This window comes from Pseudophryne corroboree, chromosome 3, assembly GCF_028390025.1.
Source record: "Pseudophryne corroboree isolate aPseCor3 chromosome 3, aPseCor3.hap2, whole genome shotgun sequence".
NCBI classification, from domain to species: Eukaryota; Metazoa; Chordata; class Amphibia; order Anura; family Myobatrachidae; genus Pseudophryne; species Pseudophryne corroboree.
This window is the reverse complement of record NC_086446.1, coordinates 474,202,261-474,221,383: the sequence shown is the minus strand read 5'-3', so window position 1 is coordinate 474,221,383 and position 19,123 is coordinate 474,202,261. Positions and strand designations below refer to the sequence as shown.

Below are 19,123 nucleotides of genomic sequence, written 5' to 3'. Positions count from 1 at the left end.
AACAAAGGCAAATTGAATACTGATGTGAGTGTAATATCTTTATAGTAATACATTGGTATAATGTAGTAAAAGATTTTAAATAATAAAAGGGAATAGTGGGTGGTGTGGTCATTGAAATTGGTGGACCCTCGTGACTAGTATAGGACCTGGGAAGGCTCCGGGAAACAACAGAAAAATATATATAAAAAACATAAGCAAGGACGTATAAATAACTGTCCTTACTTTCTTAATCTCTATACATAAAAAGAACATACAAAAATGAAAAAAATAAAACATAGAACATAGAACATATAAAACACAAATCGAAACCCAGCCTGTATGTGCTGATTGTATCACAGTGCCCTATGTCCCTGAAACATACAAAGTGTGTTCCAAGGTATCCAATCAACTATGGCAAAATAAAATTCTAAAGAAAAATATTAAGGGGGTTGGCCTCATTGAGGCCCTTTGGTGACACTGTATTGAGTTTGTGTATCCAAAAGCTTTCCTTCTGTTTAAGTAACAAGGTGCGATCGCCTCCACTAACAGGTGGCGGCACCCAGTCAATCAGCTGACACTTCAGGGCAGATACTTGATGTCTAACTGACAAAAAGTGCCGTGCTACCGGTTTGTCAGAAAAGCCCACATTGAGGGCCGTGTGTATGGATGACCGATGGTTTGCCATCCTGTCGCGAAAGGGACGCGCGGTTAGTCCGACATAACATAACCCACATGGGCACTTCAGAAGGTAGACGACATGATCCAGTCGACAGTGGAGATGATATCTGATGAAGATTTTTTTCCCTGTGTGTGGGTGATACAAAAAAGGACCAGTGATCATAGATCTGCACGTTGTGCACCCCCCGCAGGAAAAACTGCCAGGTTTGGCTTGCATAAGCTGGATTTGAGATGTGTTCTGTTCAGGGAAAATCGTGGGTCTCATTAGTAATTGCTTTAGGTTGGCCCCTCGTTTGTATGCAACCATAGGAGCAGGTGTTTTAAGAAAAGGCAAACTGTTGTCGGTGGCTATTATTGGCCAATGTTTCCGTAGGGCCTTTCTGGTTGCACTTGTGGAACCATCATACTGAGTGGAACAAATCATCCGATTGTTACGAATGGGGTTTTTAACCTGTTGTCCATGAAAAATGCTGTTCGCTTTATTGAGACAGCGAGTAAGTACACTGCTAGTGTACCCTCGCTCCAGAAAGCGAGAAGTGATCTCGTTACATTGTTGATCTTTGAGTGCTGCGTTGGAATTGATCCTCATGGCTCTGAGGTACTGGGATATGTCTCCTCCTCCCTCTTCTCTTGGTACCCCCCTCTCCTCGGGTGCGGTCTGTGCCGCTTCTGAGAACCCTGGAACGGGTAGAGGAGGCCTCTCCTCCTCGATCTAAAAAACGAGTGGAGTCGTTGTTCCCTTCGTAATAATCGGTGTCTGAGGTAGAGGCGGAGGAAACAAATTCATGGGCAAACGGTTGGGCCCTTCGCCTAGTGTATTGTCTATTCTGACGTTCACTAGTATTGTTTCCAAGTAACCAGCGGTATACAGTATGCGTTTGGTAGTCGTTAGTTACAGTGGACAATTTTTTTCGTTTGAAAGAAATTAGATCACGTTTATAAGTGTCCACCTGTGTCTGTAGACGTTCGATCCAATTTTGGGTTTTGTCATTCTGCAGCACGGTGGTGTGAGATTTGATGGTAATATCCACTTCAGTAGATAATTTCTTTAACTCAATGCCAACTTCCTCCACTACCAGGGTCATGAGGTCAAGCGAACATTTGTTCAATACTCCACACCACCGGCTGCAGAAGACAGGGTTGTTTCTACCCAATGTTGGAACGTAAGAGATACGGAAACCCCGGGGGATTTGTTTTCTCCTGAGGTATTCCGACAAAAATTGACCATGTAAAGTCAAATCAACCTCTTTTTGTCTGTGTTTAAGCACTTTGTAAAACAAATCCACAGGGGTTTCGGCTGGTAAGGCCTCAAACTCTAATTTATCGAATAGTAATTTTTCAGTGTCCTCATCCGTAAATGAAACTATACCAGTTTCAGCTTTGGCCAGTAGGCCATCGTCCAACAAATATACCCCGCTCTGAGTCATAACACTCTTTAGACTGGAAAACTCAAACAGGTATAGCAATTAGATTAATAACATACTAAACATGACAAACAAAACATGTAAGGTTCCCGGAAATAAAGGTGGTGATCGGTGAGGAAGTCCAATCCGGTATGTTGGATGGGTGTCAGGAAGTAGGAACTGCGTATAGTAGTTCGAACAAATGTAGTCTTGGAAGATCCTGCACTCTCATCAAAAATAATAACGACGGCGGGTGCTCCTAATGACCTGAGAGGCCACCAATATACCACAACAACCACCTAGGTGGAAGGTGCACTCACGCCCAGAAATTAGTCTCTGAAGTCACTTGTAAATTCAGTATATTTTTATTCGGGTTCACTGTTGATGCCGTATTTCATCGACGTTTCGGTCCTTATGCGGACCTTTATCAAGATTGGCACTTAAATCACCTGGACGGCAAGCCAGATCACTGACGTTTCGGTCCTTATGCGGACCTTTATCAAGATTGGCACTTAAATCACCTATACATATTAATTGTAACTGTTTCTGATTGTATAGGTGATTTAAGTGCCAATCTTGATAAAGGTCCGCATAAGGACCGAAACGTCAGTGATCTGGCTTGCCGTCCAGGTGATTTAAGTGCCAATCTTGATAAAGGTCCGCATAAGGACCGAAACGTCGATGAAATACGGCATCAACAGTGAACCCGAATAAAAATATACTGAATTTACAAGTGACTTCAGAGACTAATTTCTGGGCGTGAGTGCACCTTCCACCTAGGTGGTTGTTGTGGTATATTGGTGGCCTCTCAGGTCATTAGGAGCACCCGCCGTCGTTATTATTTTTGATGAGAGTGCAGGATCTTCCAAGACTACATTTGTTCGAACTACTATACGCAGTTCCTACTTCCTGACACCCATCCAACATACCGGATTGGACTTCCTCACCGATCACCACCTTTATTTCCGGGAACCTTACATGTTTTGTTTGTCATGTTTAGTATGTTATTAATCTAATTGCTATACCTGTTTGAGTTTTCCAGTCTAAAGAGTGTTATGACTCAGAGCGGGGTATATTTGTTGGACGATGGCCTACTGGCCAAAGCTGAAACTGGTATAGTTTCATTTACGGATGAGGACACTGAAAAATTACTATTCGATAAATTAGAGTTTGAGGCCTTACCAGCCGAAACCCCTGTGGATTTGTTTTACAAAGTGCTTAAACACAGACAAAAAGAGGTTGATTTGACTTTACATGGTCAATTTTTGTCGGAATACCTCAGGAGAAAACAAATCCCCCGGGGTTTCCGTATCTCTTACGTTCCAACATTGGGTAGAAACAACCCTGTCTTCTGCAGCCGGTGGTGTGGAGTATTGAACAAATGTTCGCTTGACCTCATGACCCTGGTAGTGGAGGAAGTTGGCATTGAGTTAAAGAAATTATCTACTGAAGTGGATATTACCATCAAATCTCACACCACCGTGCTGCAGAATGACAAAACCCAAAATTGGATCGAACGTCTACAGACACAGGTGGACACTTATAAACGTGATCTAATTTCTTTCAAACGAAAAAAATTGTCCACTGTAACTAACGACTACCAAACGCATACTGTATACCGCTGGTTACTTGGAAACAATACTAGTGAACGTCAGAATAGACAATACACTAGGCGAAGGGCCCAACCGTTTGCCCATGAATTTGTTTCCTCCGCCTCTACCTCAGACACCGATTATTACGAAGGGAACAACGACTCCACTCGTTTTTTAGATCGAGGAGGAGAGGCCTCCTCTACCCGTTCCAGGGTTCTCAGAAGCGGCACAGACCGCACCCGAGGAGAGGGGGGTACCAAGAGAAGAGGGAGGAGGAGACAGTAGGTGACAATGTCTTTAATCTATCTAGCGTAGAACTGAGTCCAGCGGAAACTAAACTTCTTGCCCGAGGTTTATCTTTCGTCCCCACATGCAGAATTAATTCATTCCAACAAACTATAGATCAGTATAAATTTGGCCGCTCCCTCCGTCTGCGGGAGTTCTTTGCTAACAAATCCACTAACAAAGAGATACCTCAATTCAGACCCAAATCGACATTCGATCCTCCATCCTCCAATCCCAGCATCAAAACCTATTTACGGTTAGTCCAAAGAGACTCTGAGAGCTCACCCCCCAAAAGGATGTTTGATAACCTGTCCATAGCCGAGAGGAAAGCATTAAAAACTTTAAAGGATTCTCCCCATATAGTCATCCGCCCGGCGGATAAGGGAGGAGCAATAGTCGTCCAAGATTGGACTGACTATGACATGGAGATCAACCGACAATTAGCAGATGACATGACCTATCAGAAATTAACCACCAATCCGGTTCCTAAAATTAAATCTAAAATCGATCAATTTCTGAAGTTAGGTTTTGAGCAGGGCTACATAAGTGAAGACACATTAAAATATTTGACCATCAATTCACCCAGGTGTCCCATCCTATACACTCTGCCCAAAATTCATAAGACATTAGTTCACCCTCCCGGCAGACCCATTATTGCCGCGGAAGGCTCTCTGTTACAGCCAATTGCTGTCTTTATTGACAGTATCCTACAGCCTTTGGTATTAAAAACTGATAGCTATTTAAAGGACACTGGGGATTTCCTCACACATCTACGGACAGTTACCCATCTCAGTGAAGGCACTCTTTTGGCCACTATGGATGTGGGGTCCCTTTATACCGTTATACCACACCACTTAGGTTTGGATGTTATACGTCAATTTCTTTCCAACAGCCCCTGCAAAGATTACCCCACTGAGTTTGTGTTGGAACTGACCTCATTGGTTCTTACGTGCAACCACTTTATGTATAAAAATGATTATTTTCTTCAAATCGCCGGAACCGCGATGGGGTCTAATTTGGCCCCCGCCTACGCTAATCTGTTCATGGCGCACTATGAACATACGTACTTGTTACCTAGGTATGGGCACAAGATTGCCTTCTTTAAACGGTACATTGATGACGTCTTCTTGCTGTGGGAGGGCACCGAGTCTGAGTTTCTTGACATGGTGAACCAATTGAATGCTTTGGATAATCCTATCAAGTTCACATACACAGTATCGGCCACTAACATCACTTTCCTGGATGTCAGTATCACCAGAAATGGTGACCGACTGGACACCTCGTTGTACCGTAAACCCACTGACCGCAATCTGACCTTGCATGCTAGCAGCCATCATCCCCCAGCCCTCAAAGAAGGATTGCCCATATCCCAGTACCTCAGAGCCATGAGGATCAATTCCAACGCAGCACTCAAAGATCAACAATGTAACGAGATCACTTCTCGCTTTCTGGAGCGAGGGTACACTAGCAGTGTACTTACTCGCTGTCTCAATAAAGCGAACAGCATTTTTCATGGACAACAGGTTAAAAACCCCATTCGTAACAATCGGATGATTTGTTCCACTCAGTATGATGGTTCCACAAGTGCAACCAGAAAGGCCCTACGGAAACATTGGCCAATAATAGCCACCGACAACAGTTTGCCTTTTCTTAAAACACCTGCTCCTATGGTTGCATACAAACGAGGGGCCAACCTAAAGCAATTACTAATGAGACCCACGATTTTCCCTGAACAGAACACATCTCAAATCCAGCTTATGCAAGCCAAACCTGGCAGTTTTTCCTGCGGGGGGTGCACAACGTGCAGATCTATGATCACTGGTCCTTTTTTGTATCACCCACACACAGGGAAAAAAATCTTCATCAGATATCATCTCCACTGTCGACTGGATCATGTCGTCTACCTTCTGAAGTGCCCATGTGGGTTATGTTATGTCGGACTAACCGCGCGTCCCTTTCGCGACAGGATGGCAAACCATCGGTCATCCATACACACGGCCCTCAATGTGGGCTTTTCTGACAAACCGGTAGCACGGCACTTTTTGTCAGTTAGACATCAAGTATCTGCCCTGAAGTGTCAGCTGATTGACTGGGTGCCGCCACCTGTTAGTGGAGGCGATCGCACCTTGTTACTTAAACAGAAGGAAAGCTTTTGGATACACAAACTCAATACAGTGTCACCAAAGGGCCTCAATGAGGCCAACCCCCTTAATATTTTTCTTTAGAATTTTATTTTGCCATAGTTGATTGGATACCTTGGAACACACTTTGTATGTTTCAGGGACATAGGGCACTGTGATACAATCAGCACATACAGGCTGGGTTTCGATTTGTGTTTTATATGTTCTATGTTCTATGTTTTATTTTTTTCATTTTTGTATGTTCTTTTTATGTATAGAGATTAAGAAAGTAAGGACAGTTATTTATACGTCCTTGCTTATGTTTTTTATATATATTTTTCTGTTGTTTCCCGGAGCCTTCCCAGGTCCTATACTAGTCACGAGGGTCCACCAATTTCAATGACCACACCACCCACTATTCCCTTTTATTATTTAAAATCTTTTACTACATTATACCAATGTATTACTATAAAGATATTACACTCACATCAGTATTCAATTTGCCTTTGTTGATCAGATATATGTTAGTTTGTATGCGTAGGGTGAGTTGTGGTCATTTGATCTGGTGCCCTCTTATGTCATTTTTGACATTTTTGACATTTCATATTATGGATCATTATTTACATTTGCACTCTTTTTCTTCTGTGGTGATTGACAGGCTACACATAGGTTAATCCAGGATTATACGTGAGGAGACCTCCGGTATACCTCCGAGTCCCTGTGAGCTATGAGTGAACCTGTACATTGATGATTCCACCTGGGGGAGTGTTCATTCTCTGAGAACACCCCCCTTTAGGTTGTACACCTCCTTTAAACATTAGCCAGTGGATAAGCCTAATTACGGTTCTTTCCGCGAGTGGAACGCAGAGACTTCCGGCCAGCGCCACTTCCGCGGAATGGAACGCATGGTGTTCCGGTCGGTGGAACGCAAAAGACGCGTCTCCGGCAGTTGCCCCTCTAAATCGTTAAAATACACTCATTTAAGTAGCCGTGCGTTAGCGATAGCCACTGCCTGTCCTGTGAACCCTGTAACGTTTTTCCCAGTTGGTCTGAGTTAGTTATCTGAGAGGTGATCAGTTAATGAGAGACTGGGTTTATACTAATCTCCCTAATTGGCACTTCCTGTGGTTGATCCTTAAATAGTGCTCAGCTGAGGCTGAACTTTATGCAGCTTCCATTTGGCTCTGGACACTTGAGCAGTGAGTATGGTTCTCCTGCAGCTCCCTTCTGACACATGATTACGGTTGGTGATTATTTTTTCCTGTTGTGCCTCCTTACAGACTGAGTGTCTGACACATGTACAGAGCCCACAAGCTGCCATGAGCTATTTCTACATGTAACTAGGTATGATCTTTTCCAAAATGACGTTGTTAGTGTATTTTCTTATGGTGTAGTTACTCTGTTATTTATCTAATAGGTGACTACGCCTTGCAGCTTCCCCTACGTTATAGGCTTTTTAACTTCATTATGTGATCAGGCATGTTGCCAACTTTGAAGGCCATTCCACACATCTGAGTGATCTGGCTTGCCGTCCAGGTAATCATTTGCCTATCTAAACAGATAGTCCTAACGGTGGAGGTGTCTCTTTCATCACACGTGGATTATTTCCAAGTATCTCTTTTTTACATATATAAAAAAACAGCTTTTTAATACGTTTTCTGGTTTTTGTGACAGTCTTCAGGGCCTGGGAGGCACTGGTGGTGTTGGTGTTGAATAAATCTGGGTTCTTATACATATTAATTGTAACTGTTTCTGATTGTATAGGTGATTTAAGTGCCAATCTTGATAAAGGTCCGCATAAGGACCGAAACGTCAGTGATCTGGCTTGCCGTCCAGGTGATTTAAGTGCCAATCTTGATAAAGGTCCGCATAAGGACCGAAACGTCGATGAAATACGGCATCAACAGTGAACCCGAATAAAAATATACTGAATTTACAAGTGACTTCAGAGACTAATTTCTGGGCGTGAGTGCACCTTCCACCTAGGTGGTTGTTGTGGTATATATATATATATATATATATAGCGGAAAGTCTCTGTGTACAAACTACATGACACATGGATTTTTTATTTAAGCGCTGAGTTGTGGACTGGCAATGTTTTTCTGTGTCCCTCTGACAGATTTTACTGTGGGTCTGTCCCCTATAAGCCCCGGAGTGTCTGTGGTGTGATTGTACACGTGTGTGACATGTCTGAGGCAGGGAGCTCTCCCTCTGTGGGAGCCATGTTAGGGACACAGAGCTGTAATGTGACACCAAGAGCCTGAATGGGTGAAAGATTTACGTGATAGTGTGAATCATATCAGTAAGAGATTGGATAAGTCTGAGTCTCATGCAGAAAACTGAAAATAATTGAATAGTTCTGCCTTTCATCCACAGGGGACCCCTCTGAGTCACATAAACTTTTACAAAAGTAGTATGAACTGATACCGACACGGACGCTGATTCCTGTGTCGACACTAGTGATTCCAGGGGAATAGGTCCTAAGTTAGCGAAAAGCATTCAAAACATGTTTTTAGCCATAAAGGAGGTATTAGAAGTTACGGCGCCCCCTCCTTCACCACAGGAGCAGGCTTACTTTAGTAAAGAAGTAATGTAACTTTCCCTCCACCTCATGAGCTGAACAGTCTCTTGGAGGGAGTCTGGTTTAACCCGAAAAGAAATTTCAGATTCCCGAAAGAAGTCAGGCAGCTTAGCTTTTTCCTAGCTAAGCTGCCTGACTTCTTTTGGGAATCTGAAAAGGTGGGAGTCACCCCCCATTTTAGACAGTGCCCTGTCACGGTTAAAGGAAAAAGGTGTTTCTCCCTGTGCCTGGGACGGCTTTACTTAAGGAGCCGGCAGACCGCAAATTAAAGTCTACGTTGTAATCTATTGATGTGGCTAATGGGACACTACTCAGGGCTACCACTGCCTGTGCGTGGGTGAGTGGTGCTATTGAAAAGTGGTCAGAAAACTTGTCATTAGACATTGACACAATAGATAGAGACGAGATACTCCTAACGTTAGGTCATATCAAAGGCGCTGCTACATACATGCTAGAAACCATGAAAGATATTGGTCTCTTGGGATCAAGAGCTGCTACCATGGCAATCTCAGCACAGAGGGCATTGTGGATTCGCCAATGGAAGGCTGACGCAGATTCCAAAAGGAATATGGACGCTCTCCCGTATTAAGGTGAGTCCTTATTTGGAGATGGGCTGGATGCTTTAGTTTCTGCGGTTACCGCAGGTAAGTCAACATTCTTGCCTATTGCTCCTGCGCCGGCGAAAAAGACACATCACTCTCAGATGCAGTCATGTCAGCCCAAAAATTACAAAAAAGGGTAAAGGTTCCCCTTTGTGGGTAAAGAAAGGGGAAAAGGAAATAAAGTCCACAGCGTCTCCAGGATCACAGGAGCAGAAATCAACCTCTGCTCCTGCCAAATCTTCAGCATGACGCTTGGTCCCCCTTGCGGGAGTCCGCTCAGGTGGGGGCACGTCTGAAACTCATTCAGTTCTGAGTTCAATCTGGCCTAGACCCGTGGGTCATACAAATAGAGTCCCATGGGTACAAACTGGAGTTTCAAGACATTTCCACAGGCCGTATTTTCAAATCGACCTTACCAGCTTCTATCCCAGACAGGGAAGTGTTGGAAGCAGCAATACAAAAATTGTGTCAGGATCAAGTTTTTGTCCTGGTTCCCTTGTTACAACAAGGAGTTTATTATTATTATTATTATCCTTTATTTATATGGCGCCACAAGGGTTCCGCAGCACCCAATTACAGAGTACATAAACAAATAATCAAACAGGAAAACAGCAACTTACAGTTGATGACAGTATAGGACAAGTACAGGGTAAATAAACATAGTTACATCAGCAGATGACACTGGAATAAGTATCAGGTGGCAGAAGACTGCTGGATTTGGTGCAGTTGTAGACTATTAAAGTAAGAAAGGATAAGCACATGAGGGAAGAGGGCCCTGCTCGTGAGAGCTTACATTCTAAAGGGGAGGGGTAGACAGACAGGGGTGACACAGATGGGGTACATAGCGTAGAACAGAGGGTTAGGATGAGATTTGGCTGGGTTTGGTGAAGAAGTGGGTCTTGAGAGCCCGTTTGAAGTTTTGGAGAGTCTGAGGGGGAGAGGTAGGGAATTCCAGAGAAGTGGTGCAGCACGTGAAAAATCTTGAAGGTAGGAGTGGGAGGAAGTAATCCGTAGGCAGGAGAGTCAGCGTGCATTAGCAGAGCGAAGAGGACGGGTGGGAGTGTAAAGGGAGATAAGGTCAGAGATGTAGATGGGAGAGGAGTGGGTGAGGGCTTTGTAAGCGAGTGTGAGAAGCTTGAAATGGATTCTGAAAGGGAAGGGGAGCCAGTGAAGGTCTTGTAAGAGAGGAGAGGTGGACGTAGTGCATTTGGTGAGGAAGATGAGCCGGGCAGCAGCATTGAGGATAGATTGGAGTGGAGAGAGGTATTTGTCAGGAATGCCAGTCAGGAGGAGATTACAGTAGTCCAGTCTGGAGATGACCAGTGAGTGGATAAGAGTCTTAGTAGCATCCTGGGTCAGAAAGGGTCTGATCCTGGAAATATTTTTTAGATGAAAATGGCAGGTTTGTGAGAGGTGCTGAATTTGTGGTTTGAAGGAGAGGGAGGAGTCAAGGATTACTCCAAGACAGCGCACTTGGGGGCTAGAGGAGATAGTATTGCCATCAATAGATAATGAGATTGTAGGATGTGAGGTTATGCGGGAGAGAGGGAAGATGATCAGCTCAGTCTTAGACATGTTAAGTTTAAGAAAGCGCTGGGACATCCAGGAAGAGGTAGCAGAGAGACAGTTGGAGATACGAGTGAGGAGAGTAGGGGAGAGGTCTGGAGAGGAAGGATAGATTTGGGTGTCATCAGCATAGAGATGATATTGGAAACCCAGAGAACTAATGAGCTTACCTAGTGAGGATGTATAGAGAGAGGAGAGAAGAGGACCAAGGACAGAACCTCGGGGTACCCCTTCAGTTAGTGGAAGTGAGGGGGAGGTGGAGTCATGAGAGGAGACAGAGAATGAACGGTCAGAAAGGTAGGAAGACAGCCAAGAGAGGGCAGTGTCACGCAGACCAATGGAGTGAAGGATTTGCAGTAGGAGAGGATGTTCCACAGTGTCAAAAGCAGCAGAGAGATCAAGTAGAATAAGGAGAGAGTAGTGTACCTTAGATTTAGCAGCATGAAGGTCATTGCATACTTTTGTAAGGGCAGTTTCAGTGGAGTGGAGAGGACGGAAGCCAGACTGGAATGGGTCAAGCAGTGAGTGTGAGGAAAGAAAGGAAGTAAGGCGGTTGTAGACAATACGCTCAAGGAGTTTGGAGGCAAAAGGGAGGAGAGAGATGGGTCGGTAGTTGGAGAGAGTGTTTGGATCAAGGGTAGGTTTTTTAAGAATAGGAGAGATGAGTGCATGCTTGAAGGCAGAGGGGGTAGTGCCTGATGAGAGGGAGATATTGAGAAGGTGGGAAAGATGGGAACAAGCAGAAGGAGAGAGGTAGCGGAGGAGGCGGGAGGTGATAGGGTCAAGTGAAGAGGTGGTGAGGGGACAGGAACGAATGAGGGCCATGACTTCCTCTCCAGATGCATGGGAGAAAGATGTCAGAGTAGGTGTGAGGGATGGGGAGGGTTGGTAAGGGATGGGAGAAGGCTGGTTACTGATGGTCTGGTGTGATGTGATGTCCTGATGTATGGAGTCAATTTTGGATGTGAAGTAAGTGGCAAAAACAAGAGCAGAGAGTGAGGTAGGGAGACGAGGTGGAGGTGGGCAGAGGAGTGAGTTGAGAGTGGCAAAGAGGCGCCGGGGGTTGGAAGACTGGGAGGAGATGAGGTTCTTGAAGTATGACTGTTTAGCAAGAGAAAGGGCAGCACTGAAGGATGAGAGCATACGTTTGAAATGGAGGAAGTCTGCCTTAGAGCGTGATTTCCTCCAGTGTCGCTCAGCAGTACTTGAGCATTTTTGCAAATATCTGGTGCATTTGGTGTGCCAGGGTTGAGGTGTTAATTTGCGAGAGTGAATAATGGTTGGTGGAGCAACAGAGTCAAGAGCCAGAAGTAAGGCTGCATTGTATGTGGAAGTGGCTTGTTCAGGGCATGAGAGAGAGAGAAGTGAGTCAAACAGGGAGGAAAGGAATGTGGTGTCAATAGCTTCAATGTTACGCTTAGTGATGGCAGCCTTAGGAGGTAGAGATGGGGAAGTCGAGAGAGATAGGGAAGTCGAGAGAGATAGGTTAAAGGAGAGCAGGTGGTGGTCAGAGAGGGGAAATGGGGAGTTGGAAAAATCAGAAATATCACAGTGAGGAGGTCCACTGGGAGAGACCACGTGAAGAGGTGAGGTTAAGGAGTTTAGAGGCAGGGGATTGTGTGGGGATGTCAATAGGGATGTTGAAATCGCCTAGGATAATGGAGGGAATGTCAGAAGACAGGAAGCAAAGTTGTCGATGAATTTGGAAGCAGTGCCAGGGGGGTGGTAAATGACAGCTACTCTAAGATGGACTGGTTGGAAGAGGCGTATGGCATGGACCTCAAATGTAGAGACTGTAAGGGATGGTTCTGGTGGTATGAGTTGGTAGGAGTAACTAGAAGGTAAAAGGACCCCAACACCACCCCCATGGCGACCCCCAGGTCGGGGTGTGTGTGTGAATGTGAGGCCCCAAGCATAGAGAGCAGCAGGAGAAGTAGTGTCAGAGGGTGTAATCCAAGTTTCAGTAATGGCTAGTAGGTGTAGGGAGTTGGAGATGAAAAGGTCATGAGTGGGGACCAGTTTGTTACAAACAGATCTGGCATTCCAGAGGGCACAGGATAGGGGTTATGATTTTGTGGGAGAGGTGTGAATGAGATTATCAGGGTTGCTGTAGCGATGAGGTGAGATTAACTTTGAGGGCAGGGATGATGAGAGAGTAGTGATGGTACGGGTGCCAGAGCTAGGAGGGGAAACTGCAGGAGGTAGGCAGGGAGGGAGGTCAGTGTGATGTGGATGGGGGTGTGGGGAGGTGACAGGGAAGGGAGAGAGGGAGCAGGACCATGGGGCAGAGGTGAATGAAAGTGGAGTAACAGGAAAGGAGGGGGAAGGAAACAGGGATGGAGGGGAGACAGAGGAGGAGGTGTCGGAGACTAGGGTGGAAGGATAAAGATACATTATTAGGTAGACACTGAGTGATGTGGGGAGTATAAGAAAGCCTTGACATAGTGTTAAGTAGGTAAATAGTTTGAGGGAAAGTGGAAGTAGGAGAGGAGACTGTAAGGGAATCAGAGCAGAAGAATTGCAGAAATGCAGGTGAGAAAAGCAGTGTAGGCTCAATGGGTGTAGATTTAGTATGAAATTAGTCAAAAGCGTAGATAAAATGGGTGCAGAAATGTATTTAGGCTGTAAGAAATGAAAGGATTGTGAGAGGGTTAAGAAGCAATGGTAATTCTGTTCGATTTTTTTAAGTGTTTGTAGATGAGAAGATGAACAATTGTCCCAAAGAAGATCTTTGTGATACTGATTATGGATGGAAACTTGATCTTACATATGTTCCTTTCTGCAAATGGGTTGCATAGTGTTCACAGAGTGAAAGTTGGAGGGTGAATATTTTGCATATACAGTTGATATTGATAAGTAGTTCATTTGTTGTTGTTTGTGTTGTTTGAGGTTTTCTTTCAGTTTTTCGTCCAGTTTAAGTCCAGGCTAAGTCCAGGCTTTGATATTAAAATGATATATCTACTCCCTTTGAGCCTACTCCCTTAGAGTCCTACACCCTGGACCAATCATCCAGGCTTAATCAGCCAACTATACTCTAATACACAGGTTCTCAAACTCGGTCCTCAGGACCCCACACAGTGCATGTTTTGCAGGTCTCCTCACAGAATCACAAGTGAAATAATTAGCTCCACCTGTGGACCTTTTAAAATGGGTCAGTGAGTAATTAATACACCTGTGCACTTGCAGGGTTACCTGCAAAACATGCACTGTGTGGGGTCCTGAGGACCGAATTTGAGAACCCCTGCTCTAATATGAACTAACATTAACATGAGACGGGTTTATTGCAACTAGAGATGAGCGGGTTCTGTTTGTCGAGATCCGAACCCCCCCCGAACTTCACCTATTTTACACGGGTCCGAGGCAGCCTCGGATCTTCCCGCCTTGCTCGTTTAACCCGAACGCGGAACTTCATCATCCCGGTGTCGGATTCTCGCGAGATTCGTATTCTATATAAAGAGCCGCGCGTCGCCGCCATTTTCACTCGTGCATTGGAGATTGAACGGAGAGGACGTGGCTGCGTTCTCTTCCTGAAAAGCTCTGTATCTGTGCTCAGTGTGCTGCAAATATCTGTGCTCAGTGTGCTGAAAATATCTACGTTCTCTGCCTGAAAACACTCCATATCTGTGCTCAGTGTGCTGCAAATATCTGTGTTCAGTGTGCTGCATTGTGGGGACCACCAGTATATAATTATAGTAGTACAGTACTGTAAGCCATTGCTGTATCTTGCAGCTCTGTGTCAAGTATACTATCCATATCTGTGCTGCATTATTTTGAGCAGTATATAGTAGGACAGTGCAGCATTTTGGTGACCAGCAGTATAAATATAGTACAGTACAGTAGGCCATTGCTATTGATATATTACTGGCATATAATGCCACACATTAAAAAATGGAGAACAAAAATGTGGAGGGTAAAATAGGGAAAGATCAAGATCCACTTCCACCTCGTGCTGAAGCTGCTGCCTCTAGTCATGGCCGAGACGATGAAATGCCATCAACGTCGTCTGCCAAGGTCGATGCTCAATGTCATAGTAGAGAGCATGTAAAATCCAAAAATCTAAAGTTCAGTAAGATGACCCAAAAATCTAAATTAAAAGCGTCTGAGGAGAATCGTAAACTTGCCAATATGCCATTTATGACACGGAGTGGCAAGGAACGGCTGAGGCCCTGGCCTATGTTCATGGCTAGTGATTCAGCTTCACATGAGGATGGAAGCACTCATTCTCCCGCTAGAAAAATGAAAAGACTTAAGCTGGCAAAAGCACAGCAAAGAACTGTGCGTTCTTCTAAATCACAAATCCCCAAGGAGAGTCCAATTGTGTCGGTTGCGATGCCTGACCTTCCCAACACTGGACGGGAAGAGGTGGCGCCTTCCACCATTTGCACGCCCCCTGCAAGTGCTGGAAGGAGCACCCACAGTCCAGTTCCTGATAGTCAAATTGAAGATGTCACTGTTGAAGTACACCAGGATGAGGAAATGGGTGTTGCTGGCGCTGGGGAGGAAATTGACAAGGAGGATTCTGATGGTGAGGTGGTTTGTTTAAGTCAGGCACCCGGGGAGGCACCTGTTGTCCGTGGGATGAATATGGTCATTGACATGCCTGGACAAATTACAAAAAAAAATCAGCTCTTCGGTGTGGAATTATTTTAACAGAAATGAGGACAACAGGTGTCAAGCTGTGTGTTGCCTTTGTCAAGCTGTAATAAGTAGGGGTAAGGACGTTAACCACCTAGGAACATCCTCCCTTATACATCACCTGGAGCGCATTCATTAGAAGTCATTGACAAGTTCAAAAACTTTGGGTGACAGCGGAAGCAGTCCACTGACATCTTGTACCTTCCTCTTGTACCCAAGCTCCTGCAAACCACACCACCATCTCCCTCAGTGTCAATTTCCTCCTTAGACAGGAACGCCAATAGTCCTGCAGGCCATGTCACTGGCAAGTCTGACGAGTCCTCTCCTGACTGGGATTCCACCGATGCATCCTTGAGTGTAACGCCTCCTGCTGCTGGCGCTGCTGTTGTTGCTGCTGGGAGTCGATCGTCATCCCAGAGGGGAAGTCGGAAGACCACTTGTACTAAATCCATTAAGCAATTGACTGTCCAACAGTCCTTTGCGAGGAAGATGAAATATCACAGCAATCATCCTGCTGCAAAGCGGATAACTCAGGCCTTGGCAGCTGTGTTGGTGTTAGACGTGTGTCCGGTATCCACCGTTAATTCACAGGGACTTAGAGAATTGCTTGAGGTAGTGTGTCCCCGGTACCAAATACCATCTAGGTTCCACTTCTCTAGGCAGGCGATACCGAGAATGTACACAGACATCAGAAAAAGACTCACCAGTGTCCTAAAAAATGCAGTTGTACCCAATGTCCACTTTACCACGGACATGTGGACAAGTGGAGCAGGGTAGACTCAGGACTATATGACTGTGACAGCCCACTGGGTAGATGTATTGCCTCCCGCAGCAAGAACAGCAGCGGCGGCACCAGTAGCAGCATCTCGCAAATGCTAACTCGTTCCTAGGCAGGCTACGCTTTGTATCACCGCTTTCCATAAGAGGCACACAGCTGACAACCTCTTACGGAAACTGAGGAACATCATCGCAGAATGGCTTACCCCAATTGGACTCTCCTGGGGATTTGTGACATCGGACAACGCTACCAATATTGTGCGTGCATTACATGTGGGCAAATTCCAGCACGTCCCATGTTTTGCACATACATTGAATTTGGTGGTGCAGAATTTTTTCAAAAACGACAGGGGCGTGCAAGAGATGCTGTCGGTATCCCGAAGAATTGAAGGTCACTTTCGGCATTCAGCCACCGCGTGCCGAAGACCGGAGCACCAGCAAACACTCCTGAACCTGCCCAGCCATCATCTGAAGCAAGAGGTGGTAACGAGGTGGAATTCAACCCTCTATATGCTTCATAGGATGGAGGAGCAGCAAAAGGCCATTCAACCTATACATCTGCCTATGATATAGGCAAAGGAGGGGGAATGCACCTGACTCAAGCGCAGTGGAGAATGATTTCAACGTTGTGCAAGGTTCTGCAACCCTTTGAACTTGCCACACGTGAAGTCAGTTCAGACACTGCCAGCCTGAGTCAGGTCATTCCCCTCATCAGGCTTTTGCAGAAGCAGCTGGAGAGATTGAAGGAGGACCTAAAATGGAGCGATTCCGCTAGGCATGTGGGACTTGTGGATGGAGCCCTTAATTCGCTTAACCAGGATTCACGGGTGGTCAATCTGTTGAAATCAGAGCACTACATTTTGGCCACCGTGCTCGATCCTAGGTTTAAAGCCTACGTTGTATCTCTTTTTCCGGCAGACACAAGTCTGCAGATGTTCAAAGACCTGCTGGTGAGACACTTGTCAACTCAAGCGGAACGTGACCCGTCAACAGCTCCTCCTTCACATTCTCCCGCAACTGGGGCTGCGAGGAAAAGGCTAAGAATTCCGAGCCCACCCGCTGGCGGTGATGCAGGGCAGTCTGGAGCGAGTGCTGACATCTGGTCCGGACTGAAGGACCTGCCAACGATTACTGACATGTCGTCTACTGTCACTACATATGATTCTGTCACCATTGAAAGAATGGTGGAGGATTATATGAGTGACCGCATCCAAGTAGGCACGTCAGACAGTCCGTACGTATACTGGCAGGAAAAAGAGGCAATTTGGAGGCCCTTGCACAAACTGCCTTTATTTTACCTAAGTTGCCCCCCCTCCAGTGTGTACTCCGAAAGAGTGTTTAGTGCAACCGGTCACTTTGTCAGCGATCGGCGTACGATGTTACTTCCAGAAAATGTGGAGAAGATGATGTTCATCAAAATGAATTATAATCAATTCCTCCATGGAGACATTCACCATCAATTGCCTCCAGAAAGTACACAGGGATCTGAGATGGTGGGGGATGTACACAGTGAAAGGGGTGTGGAATCGGAGGATGATGATGAGGTGGACATCTTGCCTCTGTAGAGCCAGTTTGAGCAAGGAGAGATTGATTGCTTCTTTTTTTGGTGGGGGCACAAACCAACCAGTCATTTCAGCCACAGTCGTTTGGCAGACCCTGTGGCTGAAATTATGGGTTTGTTAAAGTGTGCATGTCCTGTTTATACAACATAAGGGTGGGTGGGAGGGCCCAAGGACAATTTCATCTTGCACCTCTTTTTTTTTAATTTTATTTATCTTTGCATCATGTGATGTTTGGGGCCAATTTTTTTAAGTGCCATCCTGTCTGACACTGCAGTGCCACTCCTAGATGGGCCAGGTGTTTGTGCCGCCCACTTGGGTCGCTTAGCTTAGTCATCCAGCGACCTCGTGCAAATTTTAGGACTAAAAATAATATAGTGAGGTGTTCAGAATAGACTGGAAATGAGTGGAAATTATGGTTATTGAGGTTAATATTACTATAGGATCAAAATTACCCCCAAATTCTATGGTTTAAGCTGTTTTTGAGGGGGTTTTGAAAAAAAACACCCGAATCCAAAACACACCCGAATCCGACAAAAAATTTTCAGGGAGGTTTTGCCAAAACGCGTCCGAATCCTAAACCAAAACACAAAACCCGAAAAATGTCCGGTGCACATCTCTAATTGCAACCCTATTCGTGGTTCCGAAGCTGGACGGCTCGGTCATACTGATTCTAAACCTGTATACTCTGAATCTCTACCTGCAAAGGTGCTAGTTCAAGATGGATTCCCTGAGGGTAGTGGTTTCCAGTCTGGAGGAGGGGGACTTCATGGTGTCAGTAGACATAAAAAATGCCTACTTACACGTTCCCATTTATCCTCCACATCAAGCTTATCTGAGATTCACAATACAGAATTGTCATTACCAATTTCAGACGTTGCCGTTCGGACCTTCCACGGCACCGAGGGTCACACTCAAAAGCATAATACGTGATGGGACCCATAAATATTGGAGCAGGACCCCAGCTTTTTAAAGTGAGGGGTCCCTGGGACCCACAATTTTTTTCGCTGATCGCGATCACTGGTCTCCCTAGGTGACTCTGTGTGGGTTAACTGCTTTTAACCTATTCATCAGTGTATGTGTGTTCTTTTACTATGTTAAAGGAGTGTGTTTCATGCACAGCAGAGTTTCTCTCAATCTGGGGGCTCACTGCCGTGTACTCAGGATTGTACACATTCTCAGGCTGGTGGAACTGAACCAGTATAGTTAGATTCATTAAAAGGGATGATTTCAAATAAATTATCCCAAAATGAGAAGGAGACACAATACTTAAGGCAATCTGAGATGACCTGATGAATAGAGATTCAGTGGTCATTCCAGCGTCTCAGACCTCTGCCATTTGTTCA

The 19,123-nt window shown here is 45.3% G+C and overlaps 1 long non-coding RNA gene across 2 annotated transcripts; it reads left to right on the top strand.

Moving 5' to 3' along the window:
* The first annotated feature begins 7,217 nt into the window (after positions 1-7,217).
* Positions 7,218-7,996, top strand: LOC135057912 (uncharacterized). 2 transcript variants are annotated; one of them, XR_010244455.1, is made up of 4 exons: positions 7,218-7,256; positions 7,338-7,401; positions 7,475-7,593; positions 7,894-7,996. It is a non-coding gene; the product is annotated as an uncharacterized LOC135057912 (long non-coding RNA). The 2 variants fall into 2 exon arrangements; XR_010244456.1 differs by lacking the exon at positions 7,894-7,996 and adding an exon at positions 7,822-7,876.
* The last annotated feature ends 11,127 nt before the right edge of the window (positions 7,997-19,123 follow it).